Consider the following 23,120-nt stretch of genomic DNA (forward strand, 5'->3'; position numbering starts at 1 on the left):
TACGTGGGTAAATCTCTGTCAGAGATCTCAGCTCTGAAGGCTGAGAGATCCCTGATTTCTCACTCCACACTTCCGTATTTCTGTGTGTGTGTCTTTAATTCCTCTAGTGCCGCTGGGTTAGGGTCTCCCTAACTGAGCTGGTCTCAGCAGGTTTCATGAAGATACAAATGGAACAACACTGGTCATAAAATGAGAAGTTTTCTGAAGCTGAGGGCTGGCTATATAAGAGGTTATAATTTTATTCATACTTTTGTACATGTTAGAATTTACTTATATTAGAAGTTTTTAAATGGCATGAATTATATGATTTGGAATAAGATCCAAACTTCCTAGTCTTAGTTCAACCTCTTGCAAACTGATAAACTTGGAAAAATTGACTACCTCTGTATTTTTTGTTATATATCAATGAAATAGGAATAACAGTGATTATATGTGCTAACAGTTGTTAAGAATAAAGCCCATATTTTAATGTATTTAGCATGTTAGGAATCAATAGATGTTAATGTTGGAACCGAACTGTCGATTCCCTCCTGGGCAGGAGTCGCCGCGAAGGATCACCGACACGAGATTCACAGCAGAGAGTTATTTATTACTAGCGCGCTAGGGTCCCAAGCTCTAAGTTGGCCCTGGGACCCCGACTGCTTGTTACAGGCTGTTTATATAGGCAAACACAAGTTCAAACACAGCTTATGGCGCGAAATTCAAACAAAGCTTAAGGCGCAAAATGATTGGGTCTAGCTATGGCCTGAGCAAGGTGTCTTATGCTAATTGGTTAGAGCAGGACCTTATGAGGTTTTTTTCCTGGAGTTGTTGATTCCGGGAACTTCGAGGCAGGGTGGGACCCCCGGAATTGGCAGGGTGGGACCCCATGAGGTTGTTTCCCGGAATTGGCAGGGTGGGACCCTATCCAGAGCCACCTGGTGTTAATTTTTTCTATATGAGGCCTAGTTTCTAAGTTTTATGAGGCCTAGTTTCAGTTAACTCTGATTTGCATTTACTCAGTGTTTAATATGGTGTGGCTCTGTCCCCCCACCTGAATCTCATCTTGGTGGGAGGTAATTTAATCCAGGGGCTGGTTAACGTCATGCTGTTTTTGTGATAGTGAGTGAGATCTCTGGTTAACGTCATGATGTTTTTGTGATAGTGAGTGAGATCTCACGTGATCTGATGGTTTTATAAGGGGCTTTTTCCCCCTTTTGTTTGGCACTTCTCCTTACTGCTGCCATGTGAAGGACACGTTTGCTTTCTCTTCCACCATGATTGTAAGTTTCCTGAGGCCTCCCCAGAGATGCTGAACTGTGAGCCAATTAAACCTCTTTCCTTTATAAGTTACCCACTCTTGGGCATGTTCTTAGAGCAGCATGAAAACAAACCAATACAGTATTATTTATAGGTATTTTGTGAAGTAGTTTAGCAAGCTAAATCGCATTTATAATATTTTTATGAGAAAAATAGGTTATTCAAATACAAATGAATTTGGGGATCATGGTCTATTTATAATTCTGGAATTTCTAGCATTATTGTAACTAGAAATGCTCTGTATTTTTGCATGTAAATAAAAACCTTGATAGATTGGAGCTTCCTTGATTATCCCAAGGCAAAAATAAACAAGTCTCTTAGCAGAGAGATTTTTTTTTTTTAATTTAAAAAAAGGATTGAATAAAACCAATGATGAGAATATTTTAGCAGGAGAGTCATGTAAATTTCTGTGCCATATATGTTTAGGGAATTTATAGTAAATAAATGCACTTGATATTCTCTCTTTCTTTTTGTTTTGTTTTGCTTAGTGTTATGTAGATTCCACAGGATCTACTAATCATCCAAAAGGTTGCAATGAGCATATTGACAAAGTATTCATTGATGCACATTTGATAAATTTACATTAAATGATTGTGTCTGAATAAGTTTGTTTGTTCTTTATAAGCATAAAAAATGCAAACTTGTTTTCCTTTTATTAAAGCAGCACTTTTGAGAGTCAATTAAACAAATCGTCATGTAATTGCAAGATTTTCAATAAACTATTTCCACTTGCAATAGATATTTTCAAGCCTTTTCTTATTTAATTTGTGAAAATAATTTAATCCTGAAAGTCTTTCTGGAATGCATTCTTCTCTTGACCTCCATATGATCACCTAATTCTTTTCTTTTGTCTTATTTACTATTTCTTCTGCTTCTTTATTTTGCTCTTTTTTATGGCATAATCTGGTTCTCCTGTGTTCCTTCTCTCAACTTGCTTCCTGAGAAATCCAATCTGTCTATGAATTTAACTAACATCCAAATGTATATGCCTGTGGCCCCACATTTTTATCTTAACCAGACTGCTTCTCAATGTTCAAAATCACATATTCAAGCATAGTTCCCTCAGCCAAATTACAAAATTCTCCCTAATACTTCTACTTTCAATATGACTTTTTCAACTTGGCAAATACTAATAGCACATCTCTTCATGCAGTTGCTCAAGCAAGGGGACAAGAACACAGACGTCTTTGACTTCTTGACTCTATTAATTTTCATGTCTAAACACTATTGAATCATAATTTTATGCATAGCTCACAGCATTGTCTCTTCTGTATTGTCAAGACCCCATTCCAGGCCTCCATACCCTTTTACCAGAATGCAGTACCTTCACAACTGGTCTTTCTGATTTCTTTCTTACCCTTTTCCTGTCTGCTCATTGCTGCGGGAGTAGTTTCTCATAAGTATAGCTCTGTTACTTGTCTGTCTTACCAGCCTTTCCTGGTCCCAAATTGCTTTCAGAATAAGGTCAAAACATTTCAACCTTATATTCAAAACTTTAAACAAACAAGCTCCTGAATTCCCTCCAGTGCCGTAGAATCAATAAGACCCATTTGTCCTCCTCTGAATACACGTAGCTCGTTAATGTTCTTCTGCCTTTTTCGTGCTACTGAATTACCTAGAACATCTCTTTTCTTTTCTTTGAAAACATTTGCATTTTACTTAGAAGTAGCTCCAACAACATTCTTTCCCTGGAATATGTGCTCATATCCACCAAATACAAGAGGTCACTCCTATGTTGTTCTTCTCTGTCTGCCTGTAACACAATGTTGTCATGATACAAACATTATATTCATTATAATTGTTGACTTTTTTCTGCTTCTTCACACTAGACTATAGACATTTCGAAATAAAAATCTTGATTATTCATCTGTAAACAGTTTTCAAGATTGAAATCTCATGTGATCTCATGGTTTTCTAAGGGGCTTTTCCCCCTTTTGCTTGGCACTTCTCCTTGCTGCTGCCATATGGAGAAGGACAAGTTTGCTTTTCCTTCCACCATGATTGTAAATTTCCTGAAACCTCTCCAGAGATGCTGAACTGTGAGTCAATTAAACCTCTTTCCTTTATAAGTTGCTTAGTCTCCGGTATGTCCTTGAAAAGACTGAAAAGTATCTGACTTAAAGTAAGGCCTAGTCATGTTTGTGGATCTAGAATTTATCACAGTATGGTTGGCAAAAGATGTATTTCCTTAACTAAGATAATTCAACCAGGTTCCAAATTCTTGCATTCAATTTACAAGATCAAAGAGTACGTTGTAGTATTTAGATTAAAATTCTTATATTCAACATCTTAGTTTGGCAAATCTGCCATTTTTATCATCCCTTTTCTCTGAAAAGTTTTGGGATGGTTCCTGTGTTTTTGTTCTTCTTTTGGTGCTATCTTTTTTTTTTTTTCTTTTAACACTAATGATGGCCCTATAGATTGGTTTTATTTCTAGCTGAAATAACAAGGGCAAGTTATCAAAAAGTCTAGCACTTTTCTTTGAATTGCCGAGTTTAGTCATTTTTACATACTCTATACAATGTTACAGATAACTTTGGATATAAACCAACTCTTCAATAAGTTTTGGGTAAGGGTTTATAGAAAATGTGTGGTCAGTGTTCAGTCTTAGCTACTAAGTTTGGAATTATCTGTTATCTTTGGTCATTTTACCAAAAAATAAAAATCAATCTGATTCAGGTCCTCCAATAAGGTAGGAGAAGAACTTCTCATTTCAAAACACTTCCATTTCTTCAAATAATAGACTGATTTAATGGCAAAACTCAGCTAACTTTTTATAAAATTTATATCCAAACTTTCTTTCACAAAGTTATTTTCAACACATGCAGTCTTTTATTGAACATGAAAGCAGTAGAAAACACATGAAAAATAGTTTTTAATTAACCTCACCACTTTCCATTAAGTTAGGTAATATTTCTGTTTCTGTATAACAGGAAAATTTTACCTGTTTTGAGTTATTATCATATAGTAATAGTAATACTTTGTGTGGTATTACAAGCTACCCAAAAGGTAAAAACGAAAAGGAAATCTTAAATTGTTTGAGTAATTGATGTAGTATTAAAATGAATGTGTATCTTCCCATGGTAGTGATTTTTATGAGTAATATTTGTTAACATGTTTCTTTTAAAATGTGGCCTCATTATCTACAGCTATTTTTTTATGTGTAATAAACATTTCACTCTAAGCATTTGGAAACAACTTGTTGCAGAAATGGGCTAAGTGTTGTTTGCGTGTTTGTTTTTGTTTTGTGTTTTTTTGTTTGTTTGTTTGTTTTTGTGTGAACCTGAGTAGACTACATATCCCATTTTCCTTACAGAAGTCAGGTAACTGTGTTCTGCCACAGATGACAAGTGTGGATATCTGGCACAATGATTTGTTCTTATCCCTCCTATGCTCTATAAAAGAACCAAGGGTGGACTTTAACCCCAGTGGGGAAGTTCCATGATTTTCAAACAATAAGATCTGATCATATTCAAACTCCCAGAGTGATTCCTACAAGACAGCCATCTTAGAGAGTTTCCCAGAAGTAAGATAATATTTTGTTAATTGACTGACAATGCAGGATTTTTTGCTATATTATTTAACATATTTTGACTAATACAGAAGCAGGATACTAATGTGACCCACAAAGAAACAGAAATATACACTAAACCATATGATGAAACTCATCTAAAATGACTTGAATGTCAGACCATGTGTCCACTGAAGTGCTAGGGGCAGAGGATAGAAACCAGAATGTTGGAATGTGTGTTGGTTGGTATGATGTGTGTGTTACATGGTATAATTACATATGATTTGAAACGAACTGGCCAGTTGGAAAACATAAATGAAAGTGAGTAGAAAATGGCCAGAAATATAGGGCCTTGAGAGATTGGAAAAAAATATTTTTTGTAGACTCCAAGCAGTAAAACATAAGACTGAAAATGATATTGAGTTACAAAATGCTGTTAAGATTCAGCTTTGGATCAAAGATCAGATTAAGGATGTGGTTTTCCCACTCAAGACTATCTTAGATAACCTCCAGATAACACTTAGATATATCACATGACCTCAAGGTATATCCTTTAAGTACAAAAAAAAATGTAGTGAGATGAGTGCTAATAAGCAAACCAATCAATCGATCTTGAAAATGCATCCTAAGGGAAAAAAGTAAAACCTTCAGGTATGATGACTAGAACATAAAACTGATTTAAAACAGCTAATTTCAGTATATACTAAGATTCAGAGTTAAGTGTCCTGCCCCAAAAGCACAAGGCCATTATTTAAAAAGCCTTTGTTTATCTGAAAAGCAATCTTGGGGGCCCTGAATTTGTTCCACCAGGAAATGCTGTGCCGACACAATGCAATGTCTTTGGAAAGTTATTTCACAGGGTTTGCTTCTGAAGGAGCCAAATAGAATGATACCCAAGGGCGAAGTCACAGGTCATGGAGAGCAATGAACAGAGGAGTTCCTCACACAGAGTGACATCAGTTTCTGGTCTTAAAGTGATAATTTATATTGACAAATAATAATTGTAGATATCCATACGGCACAATGTGATGTTTTGATATACGTATGCATTTTGTGTGATCAAATCAGGGTAATTAGCATATTCATCACCTTAAGCATTTCTTTGTGGTGAGAATCGATCTGACATTCTACTGCACAGTTGAGTGACTGTAGTTAATAATAATATATTACATATTTTAACACTATGTCAGTTTTTAATCAAATATAAGATTTTCACATTCCATGCCCAGCAGGATTTCAGAATTGCTATGGATCAGTACACACCCGTATATTTCCCATTCTTCCCCTTGTCAAACTGGAGTTTGAAATCGTTACGTGTTGTCTGCATGAGTGAGGGTATGGATAAAGATAATTTGCCTTTTTAGTCCACATGATGCCAAACCAAAAGAAGCAATATGTGAGTAATCCCTACAAGACGTTAGACTTTGAAATGATTAAAATGGTTGCAAAAGTTGATGAAGCCTTTTTTGTTCTGAGGCCAACCACTGTCTCTTGATGGCTTGTAAGTTTTCATTACGTTTTCACTTTGTTCCTGTGCCATACAGGCAAAACACTCAGAAATTATATGTCCCAGTCTCCCTTGCCAGGGAGAACTGGGTTAGGTTCCACAAATAGTAAGACACTTTCATGAGAAAGGGAGATGTGTAAGGAGAGAGCAGACATGAGTTTTGAGCAGCTTTTGAGTTAGCACACACAAATCCCTGGGGTTACAGGCAACTGCAATCATGAAAAAGTCTCTCCGAAATGCAGAAGAATTCTGATTTTGCCACAGTGAACAGCAGTTTTCCTGGATTTTTTCTTTTGGTAGATTTTTCCTTTTTTTTAAGCATATAATTCCTTGTATCAAACCCCTTCCTTTTGTAAATTCTGTAGAGGTTTTCATTTCTTGATCATCACTGATTAGTATATATCCCAAACAAATGGCATCTATTATATATGTGCAAGAAGAGAGAAGTAGACATTGTATGTCAAGAAAAGTGAAATGTGACAAAATTTGGCTAACTGCTCACCAAATCATTTGCCTTTTGTTTTTAGACACAAAACTAATTTACATTTCCCAATTCCCCTTGTAAGTAATATAATGATGTGACCATCTTTTGGCTAAGGTGGTGTATTGGCCATACATACAAGATTCCCTGGAGGACTACAAGATGCAGGAGAATGGCAGAGGCAATGGATGAAGCAAAACTGAGCCTTTAAGTCACTACTTGAAGGACAGCTACCCAACCAGAAAGGTCTGTGTTGAACTCTGTATATGTAAAAATATACTTTTATACTCCAATTACTTTGTTTTAGATGTTACAAAATTTAGTCCACCATGTGCAATACACAGCTATTGAATATGAATTTTGTGCCAGAGTTGAAATATAAAATATGCATTATTTCCATTGTTTCTATGAATGATATACCCATTAATTGTGCACACGCTCACAGACAAATGTTCAATGATTTCTTAGCACAGCATTGCCAGAGAGTTGAAAGTGAAGGAGGAGGAATGGGGAAGTAGCAATGACTTGAAAACACTGGCCTCTTTCCTGAACCAGCCTTGACTGAATGATGAACAGATTCAGAGACAGACATTGCTACAAAAGTCAGATTACTATATCTCAGACCAATCATACTTCCTGCATTCTGATGTTCAAGCTCTTTATTCTTAATTTTTGCTGTTCAAAATCATGCTGCCTTCCTGACTTTGTCATATGCATGGAACAATGGCACAATGGAAAGAGCAAGACATTTGAACTGTAGTGCGTATGTCAGCAAATCCTTGATACTAAGGATTTCTAGCTTCCTTTTCTGCTACATAAAATACAGCTGGTAGTGTACACTTTCAGTGTATTATAAAGGTTTGAGTTAAAATGAATTAATGTGTGCCTGAAATAAATGGATCACATTAGAAACTCAGGGAATAATAGTTTGTTCTCTTTTCATTCCTGACTTGCTTCCATTGTTTTCCATTTGACTATCACACAGGTTAGAACTTAGACATCTATTGCCTTATATTAATGATCATTTTACCAATGCCAGTATCATGTACTAGATATAGAGTCTTAGATATGTAATTTAAGGATATGCCCTTTGAATATAAAATAATAAGTCCTGCCTTGAAAATGAAAGATAAATAGATAATAGAAAACTAACAAACATATGTGTCCTTAATTTTATTATTAATTAAAAGTTTTGAGACGATAAGCAATGTCTAACTATTTTCATCATTTTAATGCCCAGAACACTGTTGGACTACAGAGTAAAGAATTTAATGAATGATTGAGTGGATGTAAACTGACTGATTCTGAGCCAAACTACTTTGCTAAGATTTTTGCTTCTTTTTATATTCCTGTGTTTGTATATTTTGATATTCATCTTACTTGAAGTCATGCTTTCCAAACTATGAAGAGTTTAGTTAATTCCTAGCCCAGCATTTTATAAACTATGCTGCATATCACAGTTCTTTAATATGTTCTACGAAAAAAAAAAAAAGTAATCTGTGTCCAATTAAGTTTAGTGTGTACTCTATACGGTATTTTACTCTTAGAGACTGATGGTGTACCTGAAGATACGAGGGACTCCATCAACTTTAGCAATAAAGAGACATTTTTACCTTTTCTTGACTCAGTGTTTCTCTAATGCTTCTGACAAATGAAATGTCCCCACCCTCACAAGCTACCCCAGTCTTGATCACGAGGTACTTATTAGCAACTTTTCAGAGCTAATGTAATATTGAAATACAACCGAAAATCTCCATATTAAGCCTAGAAGAGTCTACTCTATGAGAAGTTACCTTTCCTCAGTAATGTCACAATTCTCTCAAAGACCTGGTCGTCTCCTAGGCTGCCTGCCTATGCTCAGTATGTGTGTGCACCTGTGTGCAATTGTCTGGCAGTAGAGAGTAGCTAACCCTACAGCTTTAGGCTTTTTCTTCTCATACCTAGGATGGCGCTAGGGAAGACAAAGGCTATCAGAGCCCTCTATGCTAAGAACAGCTGATAAAATAACTGCCTATCTACTTACCAACCAATGTAATTGCTCAACATTTTATTTCTGTCTCAAAGTCTTCACTCGCTGGTGTTAGAGATGGGTATCTCACTGGATGCTTGTGTTGTCTTCCTGTTTGTGTCTTGTCATAGAACCACTCTGTGTGATCTCATATAGAACTAATCTTCCTCTATCTAGTTGGCTATCCCACCACCCTGGGTTCTTATACTCAATACTGGTTAGACTTCCCATGTCCTGAATTCTGGTTTACATTACACATCTTGCTCAATAAAAGCAGTCCTTACCTATTCCTTCAATTTTGTCTTTATTTAGGTTTTTTTTTTTCTCCTCTCATATATCTGTAATACCCTTATTTCACAAGAATTTGCAGAGAAAGAGTTTTCACTTTTATGTTGTCAAATCTGTCAGGTTTCCTTCATTAATTCTAACTTTGGTTTGATTAGTAAAGTCTTCCCTTTTCTACCCCAATATTATTAAATTTTCTCCTGCAACTGCTTTTAGTTTATTTAAAGCCAAATATGTATCCCAATTAAAAAAAAAATGTAGGAGCAAGTTAACTGAAGCTGTCATTTTGTATTGTGTGTTTTTATAAGCCTGAAATTAATCACACTCATAATATTGCCTTATGATTTTCTTGATTGTATCGAATTTTTTCCATATAATGTCTCAAAAATGTTTGAATGTTTTCTCTTTTTTGCTCATTTACTGTGATTTTTTTTCCACTCAGGCTTCTGGTCTTGAAATTTCATGTCTAGAAATCTTTATTCAAGTCATATATCCTGGTCTGACTTTCTGAAGAACAGTTATTCCATACCTTCCTAAGACTATTATCCCTAGTCATTTGTTTTCTGCAACTAAAGTTCACTGATAGTGCATTTGCAAACTATTTCATATAGCATGAATGAGCTACTTAGACTAACTACTGTATCAAAAAATATTTAAATATAAAAATAGAAATAGACATTCATATAACTAAGATTTTGATTTTTAATAATTTATTATATAACAGTTGGGGATAAAAATAATGAAAACCAATTAATTAAGTAGTACATTTCCAGTGTAGGAGAAGCTATCATAGCTATTGCAGCTCTTCAATTTGTAGAGTAGAATTTCACCCATAGGCATAACTCTATCTCTGTTTATTTATCTATCTGTCATCTACTGTAAACACCAACATTATAGCATATCTAGGGCCCCATTCGGCTGGAGGTCAGTTTATTTTCCATTTAATGAAGAAAAATATATAGCTGCTTTCCCTAGTCCTTTAAGTGAAAAATTTGAAATACAACTGCAACCCCGTGGCAGAATGTAAACTAACCTTAATAAGTTCATGTAGAATTCTGACCTGTAGCCCAGTATTCCTGGCATACATTCTGCAATAGGCCTAGTCTACCTGGTTTATTGCTTATGGACCTAGTTAATTACTGAGTTTGTAGCTCTCTTTAATTAATCAGTACTGTTTCCCACCTCACTGTTCTGAGGTGCTGGACTTTCATGAATATCAAGCAATCACGGGCTGGATGTTGTAGTTAATACATTTTAGAATGACTCTCTTTTTCTCACTTAATGCTGTATAGTTCCTGCCATTTATTCATCAGTTTCTGTGTATTGAGTCTAGACTGAGTTTCTTTGGTTTACCATTGTGCCCAATTCTGAGTTTTGTATAAGCCTTTGATTGTACTCTGGAAATATACCTCATAAGAAGTAGTTTCAGTGGGTTGCTTGTTTACTCTCCCACTTTTTCTTTATCTTCAGGCATTTAGGAATTCTTCCCATTTTCTCCACCATATCACTGAAGGCTTAGCATATATTGCATTGTGCTATAATCAACATACAAAGAAAGAGGTCCTATTTGAAATTACTTTTACTTTGAGATCCAGATATTTACCTTTTTCACTGATTTATAGTAAGTAAAATTATGTATTAAATATGGTTTTGCACCCATTCATTTATTCAACATAAACTTATTGATCACCTACTATAGGCTGGCCCTAATGATTCAACAATAAAACAAGACAAAAACTTTAATAGTCAACTGTGTGTTTTCTGATATCGTTAAAAAATAGTTCACATACACATGTCTAAATTTTATTAGATGCTAGTGTGTTTTCAAGTTCTAGATAAAATACACAGACCAATTACACAATGACAAAGATTGTTTTCCATTTACTCAGGTCACTGAAAATCATTGATCACTTTGTGCTCAAAGTAGCAGCTATCAGTGCTCTTGGGTATGTAGGAAACTAAAGCAAACTATGTAATTCCCAAACTATCTATGTTGCCCTTTGCCAGCGCTAAAGTGAAAGGAGATTGATGGCAGTTTTGTCAACTATCTTCACTCAGAGACTTGGCAGCCCTTGTGATAAAAGACATTTCAAGTCCTTCTTTTTATTTTTGCCTAATGAAATCCTCCCTTGCCAAATGAATTGCCCCACCCGCTTCTATTTCTATGTCTACAAAACTGCACCCTGTTCAGGTTACAGTTTAAAACTCACAACATGTTCAATCCATCTTAAAGCCTTTATTCTGTAGCTAACATTAAACTTGGCCCATTTAATATTTTATAGTCCATACTTCCTATATCTCCCATACTTGCACTATGGTTATAATTCTAATAGCAATTAGATTGTAAATTCCACAAAGATGAAAATAAATAGGATGGAAAACAAATTGTAATACTGCCTATACTTTGAGTAAATATATCTTTATTTTACATACCTTTTTGTTATTTGCAAAATATGTTCTCATACACTTGTAAAACAGCTACATGTAAGCATTTTATCAATTATCACCTTAAGTTAGTATTATGGAATATTGCCTAGAGGCTTTTTATACTTTCCTAATTTTTCACAAATGTTTAAAAATTTAAAAATTAGCCCCCCAAAATTGTATCAATCCATTTAAATAACAAAAAGCATTATATAATATGCATCAAATGCGATAGAAGTAGTATGAGTACTCCAGAAGTGTGTTCAAATACTCATTAGAGATGTTTAAGCACCTCAGTTCACCAGAGCTTCTTGCTTAACTCACGTGCAAATATAACACTTTATGCTTTTTTGTTTGTTTATTTTGTTTTGTTTTGAGACGGAGTCTTGCTTTGTTGCCCAGGCTGGAGTGCAGTAGCGCCATCTCTGCTCACTGCAAGCTCTGCCTCCCGGATTCATGCCATTCTCCTGTCTTAGTCTCCCGAGTAGCTGGGAGTACAGGCACCCACCAACACACCCCACTATTTTTTTTTTTTTTTTTTTTTTGTATTTTTAGTAGAGACAGAGTTTCACCGTGTTAGCCAGGATGGTGTTGATCTTCTGACTTCATGATCCACCTGCCTCGACCTCCCAAAGTGCTGAGATTACAGGTGTGAGCCACTACGCCCAGCCCACTTTATGCATTTTTTATGTGATTCAAACTTCTCTTTTCCTTTGTTCACTGATTAAACAAATATGGAGAGCAACAGCATTCCAGAAACCATGCCAAAAATTGGAAGTAGGATCATAAACAGGAGATCTTTCCTTGATTAAACTTACAGATTAAGCTTCATTAAGACTTTATTAAGATTATAGATTAAAGAAAAATATAGCCAACCCACATAGCTACACGTGTGATATGTTCTCATGGAGTAAAGGCAGCTGGATGGAGACAAATAGTAGGAAGGACAGGAGTTTCTTAGGGTAGGACGGCAAGGAGGGGAGAAAGGGCAGAGGTCAGTTAACGGATATAAAATTACCACTAGGTAGGAGGAATGAGTACTGGTATTCTGCAGCATTATAGGGTGAATATGGTTAATGATGAGTGACTGTATTTTTTCCAAAAGCTAGATGGGAGGATTTTGAATGTTCATAATATAAAAAATGTATAAACGTCTGAGGTGATGATAAACTAATTACCCTCGTTTGATCATTACACATTGTATACACATATCCCAATATCACTTTATATCCCATAACTTTGTAAAATTATTATAATTTAACTAAAAAGAAAAAAAGAATGAAAAAAACTTTCTGCTTTAGAGGGGTAAGGAAGAGCTCAGAGCCAAAATGATGTCTAAAATGAGATGACAGACTGAGAACCCAAATGTATGGGAGCCAGACTTGCCAGAAGATGACGGTTCATTCAAAATGTATTCAAAGTAGAGGGAAAAACAATTATGATAATCAAAAAATAAAATATTCTGGAATGGTATACTCAAGTAATACAAAATTTTACCTTAAAAATTTGCATTACAGATTGGAAAAGGCTAAATAATGAGTCAGGTAATCAGAGTACAAAATGCATACTATCAAATTTGGACTTCATAGCAAATACAATGGGAAGTAACTTCGGATACTTTTTTCCCCCATTCATTCATGTGAAAGATTATAGTGCGATTAATTATGGTAATGACATTGAAAGTGAAAAACCGTTAAAGGATTCATGAGTTATGGAGGAGTTTCGTTATGTAGGTTTTGATTATTTTTCAACCATAGGAAATCAGAAATAGCAAAGGAATGAGAGTAACAATTAGGTTTATGGCCCAAACAAGTTGATGGACCTGATTCATGATACCATTCACTTAAAGTGTGTCATATATCTTATTTTTTTGTGTGTGAATGTTATCATGGTTTATTCATTCTGATAATATTGATTACATTGATGGACAATTGGATTTTTGCCCTGTTTTTGCCAAGAACATTCTCACCCATGTCTTCTGTTTTATGTATATAAATTAACCCATAAATAAAACCCAATTCTTGCATCTATTTTATTTGAGATTTAACTATGGGGGATAATGTTAATCCATTTTTTAAATGTTTGCAAACTTTTCTACTCCAATCATTAGTATGTAAGAGATCCTGTGTCCTGTAACCTCTCCAATACTTGGTATTATCATAACTTTTATTTTTCCCAGGTGATTGCATGCATATAACATGATATTGTATTGTGATCTTGATTTTAATTTCCCAGATCATTAATATCCATATATATATACACATTCCATTAATGTTCATTGGCAAATATAGCTGGAGTTATTGGATAATATAGATCAGGTCTTTGAGCTTATGAAATTTCTCTTCTCATAGGGTGTGAATGCTTGACCCTACTCCCTGTAGTTAAATGTTGAAATTTCATCACCAAAGTGATCATTTTAGGAGAGGAGGCTATTGGGAAGTGATTAGCTCATGAGGGTACAGCCCTCATAAATTAGATTAGTGCCCTTCTGAAATAGGCCTAAGTGAGCTGGTTTATTCCTTCCACCACATGAAGACCCAGCTAGAAGGCACTATCTATGAACTAGAATGTGAGCTCTCACCAGATACTGAATCTGCTGTTGCCTTGATCCTTGACTTCCCAGTCATCAGAATGGTGAGAAATTAATTTCTGTTGTTTATAGGCTACTCAATCTTTGGTATTTTGTTTTAGCAGCCTAAACACAATAAAAGAAATTCTGTAAGATCTAGTAAAAAGCAAATTACTAAAACATCAGTTGGATGTAAGCACTTTCAGAGGTAAAGAGTGTTGGAGTGGTATGTTGTTTTAGATATTGGGACTTGGGCTAGGTCCTCTTGATAACTTGATATTTGAGTAGCGAATTGAATTATGGGAACAGTCCATTCGGATATATAGAAGAAGAATGATTCAGGTCTAGGGAAGAAAAAATACAAAGACTATGAGATGGGTATGAATTTAGTGTGTTTTAGGAACATCAGAAAAAAAATAGCATAGCTTGACTAATATAAGAAAGAAAGAAATTGTGATAGACGAGTTCAAGGAGAAGGACAGTAGCATTCATAAAACAAACGTTTATTCATTGCCACTCATCTATCAGACATTGTCTGTGTGTGGGAAAAACAGACCTAGTCTCTTTTCTCAAACAGTTTATTATGAAATAAGTAAATACACACACACACACACACACAAAATCATTTTCTTAGTGGGTTTTTTCAGTGTTTTCTCTGCACATTACTTTGTAATATCTTTTATGCTATTTTTCTCAATTACTATAATTCTGGATAATATTTTATTTCCGCAATGATATTGTTGATGGAGAAAAGCGTATATTATTATTCTCACAGATGGATGAACAGAAATAGATTGATTACTAATTCTGATTAGGCCATAATTAGTAGTGACATGGAAATAGAAATTAAATCCAAGCCTCTGACTTTATGGACAAGCTGAGAGATTATCTTTGGTGAAATATCATTGCCAAACACAAACTTATTAGGGCTAACACATTGTAGGCTATGAATTTTTCTGGAACGAAGGTGGTTTCACTGAACATCACACTCTGTGTGCAGGTAGAAAGGGAAACTAGGTTGATGTACATTTTTTTTTCCTATGGCCACTATACTCTTACCTCCTTTATTCTAAATGGGACTTCATTATAAATTTAGAATTATAAACTGTCAAGTCCAATATTTGGAGAAAAAGTGTCACATGGATTCAAACACAACTTAAGGGTTTTCACTTGTTTGATTTGGTTTGTGTTTTGTGGGGTTTCATTTTGGTTTTTTTTTTTTTTGGTTTGTGGTTTTGTTTTGTTTTGAAGGGGTTGGGGAGCATTAAATAGGGAAGGTATATTAAAAGTCAACATGCATAGTTTGATGAATTATTGAAGTCACTAGGTAGATTTATTCTAAATGTGCTTGTTTAAACATAGGCACACATACTTAAATACACGAATTTTAAAAATACAGATGTTTAGTATGCTAGTAATAATCTAATAAAATCATTTAATAATATGAAATATATATACTAATATTTTATCATATATTAATCAGCTACATATGTGGGTATAAATAATGGTCACTACTTAGAACACTGAGTTTTTCTTAGCAGTGTTTATGGGGTTCACAGTACGTGCTCTCTGGGCAGATGGGAAGCAAAAGTTTATTGGCTAGGGAAGTCTGTTTGTAAACTACAAAAAAAAAAAAAAAGGGATGATGTAGTACAAAAGATGTTTCACTAAATCAGCTAAATTTTCAGTTCAGATAGCTCAACTATCCTTCAAAACAATCTTTGAAAATTGACAAGGCCGGCTGGGCGCGGTGGCTCAAGCCTGTAATCCCAACGCTTTGGTAGGCCGAGACGGGCGGATCATGAGGTCAGGAGATCGAGACCATCCTGGCTAACACGGTGAAACCCCGTCTCTACTAAAAAATACAAAAAAAAAAAAAACTAGCCGGGCGAAGTGGCGGGTGCCTGTAGCTCCAGCTACTCGGGAGGCTGAGGCAGAAGAACGGCGTGAACCCAAGAGGAGGAGCTTGCAGTGAGCTGAGATCTGGCCACTGCACTCCAGCCTGGGTGACAGAGCAAGACTCCATCTCAAAAAAAAAAAAAGAAAAGAAAAAGAAAAAAAAAAAGAAAATTGACAAGGCTAAGAAAAGTGATTGACTTTTTTGTTATAGACTATGAGAACCTTAAATCAAGAGGGTGTCATTAAGAGTTGTCTAACCCTAAATCATTCCAGATTTATGAAATTCTTGTTTACTTTCAGAGGCTGGTAGAGAAAATTTTCCCTAAATCTCTCAATAGACACATGTTAAAGAACTCACATGATTCTACAGTAATGAATGGCTGCGTCTTCACACACAGACATGGAGACAAGCTGGATCCTTGGAAATAGACCTGGAGAGAATGACTGATTTGGGCAAAAACGATGCACTTTGGGGATTTGTAGTTTTCACTTTTGTCTTTGTTTTACATGTATTTCTTCTAAGATTGGTAGGTACTTGTCTAATACTAAATGAAACATAGTGAAAATACGCCTTAAAGAAAAGTCTTTGTGAAAAAGTATGTACATAGTATTTCTTGAATGATGAAATAGAGTCTTACGTTGAATAGTGAAGTAAATTAATGACATAATTTCTTTTGCTAAACAAATACTAACTTCAGAAAAGCAAAAAACCTCTAGAATTTCATTCATGTATATATACACACATATATTTAATTAAACCTATGGAAGATTATTCAAACTAAAACAAAACCATATCAGGACATATTATAAAGTAATTGAAAAAGAATAAACCTGAAACCAGATAGTTTTCTCAAGTACATTGTTATCACGTTTCCAACACCTAAAATTACCCTCATCGTGTTTTTTGTTTCTTATAAGCAGCATGATAATGACGCATCTTTGACCTAAGCCCAGAAGAAGAGTTGGGATGTTATGGAATAATTTCATTTTCTTAGAAGAATGCAGTGAAAAAAGTTGCAGCTGGGAGTTCCTTGTACACCCCTAATTCTGTAAGATGTTGCTAAAATGAATAACAACTATTACTACAGTCAAAATAACACAATATGTTACTTGGAATTTTTTAAAAGGTTGAAAAGGAACTGAGAATATCCAGTGTTTAAAAATTTATTTTGGACTGACTAAAACAGAAATTTATGTATTCACTTCCCTGGGCGGGGGGTGGGGGGGGCGTCAATCCTGTAGAAATTATCTGTGGCCTTCTGTATATTTCAGGACATACAAGGTGACAGATCTTGTCTCTGCTGCAGAATAAGCTAGTCAGCTGCAAATTTGGGTGGCCTGAAGAATACATTTTGCTTCATTAAATATATCTGGATCAGCTTGTTCCACTGGAATAGGACAGAAAGAAAAAACTAGCTGTGCCGTGGTTGGGGGCGGGGCAGGGGGAAGAAAATGGAGATGGATTCACAAATGACTCAAAGCAGATTTTTTTGTTTTGTTTTGTTTTGTCTTAATCAGATTGAACGACTTAGTCTACTTTTGCCAAATAAGATCTCTTTCTTCTTATTCCTCTTTTTGAAAGGATATGGACAAGGATGTAATGACTAAGGATAATAACTTGCTCAAAAAGACACTGAAATGTTTTGAGTCTAATGATGCCTCTGCTTCCATTTGAAACAATGGAAATTCCATGCAGGTTCTATTACCTGGAATGATCAAGCCACAGGGCAAAGCAGAGCGCTAGTACTCTGCATTGTCAGGATAAATGTGGGAAAACAACATTTATTTTGTACCAAATCTTATAGCTGAAAATAAAGTACAATTCTAGATTTCTGCCTGAGGAAAATTCAAATTAGAAAGACTAAGTGTATTTTCTTAATGATTCAGCATATCAGGAATACTTCCTAATGATCATTGTGAACATTGGTTATCACTTAGAATAGTGCAGCATTAGAAATGATAGGAAGTTGGAGTGTTTGCATTTTCAATGAAAGATGTAACTTACATATTTGAATTTTTTTTCAGTAATTGACACGTGCTTGGTCCCATAAATTTCTCTTCTATTGTCAAATAAATGGCTGTAAAACTATTGTGATTACTTAAGTCATGGAGAGTCATCTAGTGTGGAATTGTTCACCTGTGATGACCTATAAGTTGAATTCCATACTTGCAGTATAACTAAGAAACAGTCAAACTAGCCAAGAAGAAGTGCTTTATCCTCACGTATTCTCCTTAATTTATTAACAGGAGTTATTGTTGTTCTACTATACTTACAGGACACGGATAGGCTTACTGAACACTGTGCTCAAGCTCATTATCTATTAGATGTCAGTCATAATGTATTATTCCATCTAGTGCTCATAGCATTGCAATGTTAACATTATTTGTAATATTTGTTTGGTAGCAAAACAATTACAGAAAACCAGGCATATCCAATTCCTAAGATGCTTTTTACCATATTATCTTTATACAAATAAATATATATAAAATATATATTATGAAATAAGAAGGAAGATGAGAAAGGAAGGAAAAAGAAAAGGAGAAGCAGGTGAGAAGAGAAAAGACAGAAAAAGGAAATAACACTATAGGGTATGTAATATGTGGTAACTATTGTTTTCATGGGAACTTTTTTTCTGGAAATTCTTGGGATATTTATAAATTTTTACTTCTGATTCCTGAAAAAAATGAGAAATTGGAAGAAATTATTACAGTTTTTAATAATTTAATAATATATAATATATAAATTATAATATTTCCACAGTAATTAAAGCTAAACAACCAACTTAGAGATGTTACTGGTTCAAGGAATGTGTTGATCTCATGTCTGAAGCAAGAACAGAAAGTATGCATTCCCTTATACAAGCAATGGTTCCACCATCAGCCCTGACACCTGCACCAGATACATTGAAGAGACTGCAGATTTTGCTTTCTTCATCACCCTCTTTGCAGTATATTCAGTCATTAATTAAGTTTTCAGTATTTGCTACCTTAAATAAGATATTTTTTATTTCTCTTTCTCCCCTTGCAGTGATAGTGTCAGATTCTCTCACCATGAAGAACAATAAACTCTTAATCTTAAATACCTGCCTTCTGAACTCCCAAGTAATTTTGGAATACTAGAAATTTAATTTATTATATTAATATTTCTCTTTAAAATGTGAATAATCATTGAGTCTCTGTGATAGATAGATTGTATAACTACTCATAGAACACTTTATTTACCTTGCCGTGGTGCCCTTTCCTTCAGGGAATCAGTAATGACCACATGACATGGTTTGGCCAATTAAATGTGAGACAAAGGGTCTTGTGCCATTTCTAGATAAGGGTATTAAGAAACAGTGTGACCATGATAACTAATACTGAGCCAGATAGATGTTGTTTCACGAGACTGAGTAATGAACCATGGTAGCAAATGGCTCTATTGGATGTATTTTGCAATAGGAAAGATAACACTTGACTTGTGAATATAGGCACTGAAAATAGAGTGCTTTTTAACTTTATTTTATTTTTCCGTAAGTTATTGGGGTACAAGTGGTATTTGGCTACAAGAGTAAGTTCTTTAGTGGTGATTTGTGAGATCTTGTTGCATCTGTCACCCAAGCAGTATATACTTATATATTGCACCATATATGTCGTCTTTTATCCCTCGCTCCCCTCCCACTCTTCCCCCCAAGTCCCCAAAGTCCATTGTACCATTCTTATGCCTTTTTGTCCTCACAGATGAGCTCCCACATATCAATGAGAACATATGATGTTTGGTTTTCCATTCCTGAGTTACTTCACTGTGATATCTATGTATCTATGTATCTATCTATCTATCTATCTATCTATCTATCTATCTATCTATGTATCTCTCAGCCATAAAAAGGAATGAATTAGCAGCATTTGCAATAAGCTGGATGAGATTGGAGTGTTGTTTTATGTGTCAGTATAACTTAACCTTCTACATCTGCTAGTCTACTACATTGCCCATCACTCATAAAAAGATCTTTAAAACACCTATAGTTTGACGTGCTGGACCCTTTATCATATAATTCCTGCCATCACTTCCAGTTTCATTTCTATCCTACTTTCCTATGTCCTTCTACTCTCAATATCATTTCAAATCTACAATGCTTCTCTACCTTCCATGCCTTTATACATGTTTTGGCACCTTTCTCTAATACTCATTACACTTCACATTTCATCTCCTCTGTGAAATCTTCCCTGAAGCATCTAATCCGGAACACTACTAACCCTGTGTTCTCAAAGTGGTCCACACATGTCCCAAATACTTTATTAAATGGATAGTGTTATAATATGTTTCACATATTTATATCCTTGACTAGATAGAGTGCAACCTGTTGAGGACACAAAACTTACTTAATTTGCTTTTGCATAAACAGTGCCTAGCATGGTGTGGTGATTGTGTAGTTATTCAATAAAGCATTATTGAACATGTAAATGATCAATAAACAATGGATTTTGAGGTTAAGTTCTGATTTTTATTAATAAGCAACATTAAAATATAATAATGCTTTCATAGCTATGGATATTGACTACAGAAAACATAATCAGATTTTGAATCATCTATTATGCTTTAAAAAATACACATACTACGTCTGCCACTTTCCTTTAAAAACATTCACAGCAGATGAAGGGAGCTGGCATGCCATCATTTTAACTTTATTCAGCAATGGCCATTCATCCACAATTGGAAAACTCTCTTCAATAGTTAGGAATTTCATCACTGAACAGGAGGAGTCTTTATAACTATTTTTCTTTACTATACTGTCACAAAATCAGTGCAGTCCATGACAGCCCTATAGTTAATGAACTGGAATCCCCTTTTCAGTGTTTGAGCATTCTTTCTTTTCCACCCTCCCTGAATAATTTTCTTCCTTTTGTTACAGTACAAGTCTGTACAGTAGTCTGCACTTAATCTCCATATCTTATCTTCCCAATTCATCTTGTTGGATAGAATTCAACATCCTATAATTTTACCCTCCATTGAACTAGAATAATTTCTACATTTAGATTATTCAGAGTCATTAAGAGAACTTTGTTTTCCAACAGCATTTAATTCTACTAGAATCCACTGTCAAATACATTAAATAACAGCATCACAGACCTCTCAGGGGCAAAGACAAACTGGCAAGGAATAGAAAGTGTTTAGAAATACCTTTGTGAACCACTGTAATAATCATGTCATATTATTGGGCCATCATATGTATATTCTATTTTATGTGAAATCAAAATCAGTTGCTCAAATAACAGTCTTTGCTAAAGTACACAATGCTAGTTGCAGCCCCTTCTGAAAGACAGGCTACACAGAGTTGCTCAAGCTTCATGGCAGATATTTTCTATTTGGTATATGACAATCACAAATGCCGATGATTCAGAGCACAATGAATCGCTACATCCTTCTTGTAACTTAATTGGGATGTGAAGTAAACAACTTTCAAAGAGGGCTACTATCCGTTGTTTTCCTCCTTGTGAGTACATGTCATTTCCCTGTGAAAACATGAACTTCTGTCTTCTAGACTTTCAGAGAACTGGCAATGTTCTCTCTCTTTTTGTTTAGAATACTTCTTGGCATCCAGATGCTATGTTGTGAGGCCCAAACGGCCACATAGACAAGCCCACAAGGCCCAGGCCCAGTGGCCCAGCAGAGCTTCCAGCCAGCAGTCACCTCTGACCATGCATGAGACCATTATACACCTTCCATTAATATCAGAGCCACAGCCAGCATCATCTGATAGAGAATTGTTTGGTCAACCACCCAGTTATGAGAAATAAGAAGCGTTTTTATTTTATGCCACTAAGCTTTGACATAGTTTGCTGTGTAGCAGAAAGTGACTGGAACAGAATTCTCTTATGCACTGCCCTTAGAATTAAACAGCTAGCTATTCTACAGAGAAATTAATGTCGCTTTAAAGAGAGTGGACCTGGAACCAGACTTCCTGGTTCAATTGCCAGTTCCATCACTAACCAGGTTCATGACTCTTGCTAAGCTACTTAGGTTCCATGAATCACACTTTTTTTTTTTTCCCATTTAAAACATAAGAAGCATAGTTAACGGCCATTTTTTAGAGTGGTTTCCAGGGTTATATATGGGTAAAGCAAGCAAGCATAATGCTTAGAATAGTGTGTTGCACATAGTAAATGTTTATATTAGATATCATCAGCTTCTGGATGAAGATCTGCATCATTTAGCTGCCATTCAAGGTCCTTTGTAATCTACTTCTTTCATTCTTTTGGTTTTTATCTTCCACCATTCTTCCACCACACTAATCTATGTTCTAACCAATCAGAAAAAAAAGTTGTGTTTCTGCTTCTTTAACATTACACTTTTTCCTTCTCTGTTCTCTTTTCCACATTCTACTCATCCTTCAATTACCAAACGATTTCCTCTTCACTAACATTTTCCCAATAATCCCACAAACCGTATATATTTTTTATCAAATATTTAATGAGCAGCTTCTGTGTGTCTGGGTTTGTAGACAGAATAGTAAAGATAGTCAGATTCACTGCTCTGTTAAGGCATATAATCGAGTGACAGTAGTTTTTTGTTTTGTTTGTTTGTTTTGAGATGGAGTCTCACTGTGTCGCCCAGGCTGGAGTGCAGTGGTGCGATCTCTGCTCACTTCAAGCTCTGCCTCCTGGGTTCACGCCATTCTCCTGCCTCAGCTTCCCAAGTAGCTGGGACTACAGGCGCCCACCACTATGTCCGGCTAATTGTTTGTATTTTAGTAGAGACGGGGTTTCACCATGTTAGTCAGGATGGTCTTGATCTCCTGACCTGGTGATCCACCCGCCTCGGCCTCCCAAAGTGCTGGAGTTACAGGCGTGAGCCACCGCACCCGGCCGACAGTAGTTATTTTTTAAGCAACCTGGTCTACATTGATCTTCCAAGACAATACTTTTAATCATGACTTGTTTTTAGAGATTTTGCCCCTTATTCTTTTTACTTCATAATAAAGTCATTTATTGAATTCTGAAGATATTTAGCAAACATGTACTCATAACAAATTACAGCATATTTATAATAAGTAATTACAATGTACTTCCACATACTTTATCTCAGGTTGTAATAAAAATGCCATTAACTTCAGTACTGTTTGCTCCATTTTGTAGACACAAACTGAGACAGTAACT

Source organism: Macaca nemestrina, chromosome 3 (assembly GCF_043159975.1).
Source record: "Macaca nemestrina isolate mMacNem1 chromosome 3, mMacNem.hap1, whole genome shotgun sequence".
Taxonomy (NCBI): Eukaryota; Metazoa; Chordata; class Mammalia; order Primates; family Cercopithecidae; genus Macaca; species Macaca nemestrina.